Genomic DNA, 1,564 nt, shown 5'->3' with positions numbered 1-1,564 from the left:
GCACGACTAAATACCTTGGTATTGCTGAAAAGATCATCGTCTCCTCTATAAAAGTATTTGAAATTTTGTATTTGAATTTTCATGAACAATGTGCAGCGGTACCCAGCATATTATCAATCTCGTCCCAGTGCAGAACGTCTGGGCTAATCAGTACTGGTGTTTACAGCACAGCCCAGTACTGTATCATATGTATTGAAATGTAAAGGTAATTGTACATTTTGAGGAGGTTTCTTGATTGGGAAAGTCACAGAAACCATTTCACTTTGTAATTGGATTATCCGAGTGCCTCCTGGTCCCAGCTGATTTGGCTCTCAGAAGCTTTGCTGTCCCAATGTGGTGTATCCGAGTCACAGCCACTTCTTGTTTGTCTCGTGCTGTGTTGCTCTGTCACGATCAGCAGGGAGATGGGCCTCCTCCTGATCCAGCGGTAACTCCTCAGTCTCGCCTGACACCAAGGGGGAGTCTGTTTGTGTGGCTGACTGTGAGATCAGTGCAGGAGAGGCCTACTTAACAGACAGTTAGGGGGGGTATTTCATACTCCTTTTATCCCACCCAGACCTTTGACTTGTTAACATCTTGGTATCCCTGAATAACTCCCATCATCTCCTGATCAATCCCTCTCACCAGTTCAGTGGAGTCCCAAATCCACAACTACTACAGTGGGACAGGGCTTGTATTGCCCAGAGCAGACGATCATGTCCTCTTTAAATATATGCAAATAATTTTAATTGACAATCTGTCCCACGAGTGCAGGTCTAGCCCAAATATTCTCAATGTACTCCCAGTGCAGAATGACTGCGTGGGACAATCGTTCTTCATTTTGAACATGTTTCTGCAGCGGTGGCTGCCCACACTGGATGTGGTGTCGTCCTTGGCAGTCACCCTTGTAGAAACAGGCCAGTGACGTCACCATTTTCATGCTTGATTGTGCACTGTGCTGCGCTCTGCGCTTTGAGTGAAGCTGCAGGATGCAATATATCCCACAGATGTTTCTGTTGCGTCTTTCTCTTTCCCTCGTTGACAGCTTTACGTCACCTTAGCAAGAGCACACGCTGTCCCTCTGCGCACACACGCACACACACTGAGACACACACACCTCCTTTATAAGACTTCCTGCAGTAAAATCACAGCACAGAGTAACAAAGCACAGTGAAAGCATGATAAAGCATAGGCAAGCATTGTAAAGCACAAAGAGGTATGGTAAAGCATTTAACAATGTGACAAAACCATGGTAACCTGCCCCTTGCAAACATTTCTAAACATGAAATTACTGTCTATGTCTGTCTGTTCTTCAATCCCCAATAACTGCAAGACATGAATTGTGGGAAAGCTGACAGTCGTTATGAAACATTAAGGAATAGGACTGCTCTGAAATGTCGATGTTGCATTCGTCTTGTTGTTTAGAATCACTACATCTTAGAGACTTTGTAAAACTCAGAACTTTCAAGACCTCCCTGTGGCCTTTATAGAGCTCTCCAACTGATTCCAGCTGAGAAGAGAGTGAGGGTGCTTTGATGTTCAGTCTCACCTTCACACTCTGTGCGAGCTTCCCTGTAATGGAAAC

Source organism: Polyodon spathula, unplaced genomic scaffold (genome assembly GCF_017654505.1).
Source record: "Polyodon spathula isolate WHYD16114869_AA unplaced genomic scaffold, ASM1765450v1 scaffolds_239, whole genome shotgun sequence".
NCBI classification, from domain to species: Eukaryota; Metazoa; Chordata; class Actinopteri; order Acipenseriformes; family Polyodontidae; genus Polyodon; species Polyodon spathula.
The sequence above is the reverse complement of the archived record's forward strand: the minus strand, read 5'-3'. Positions refer to the sequence as shown.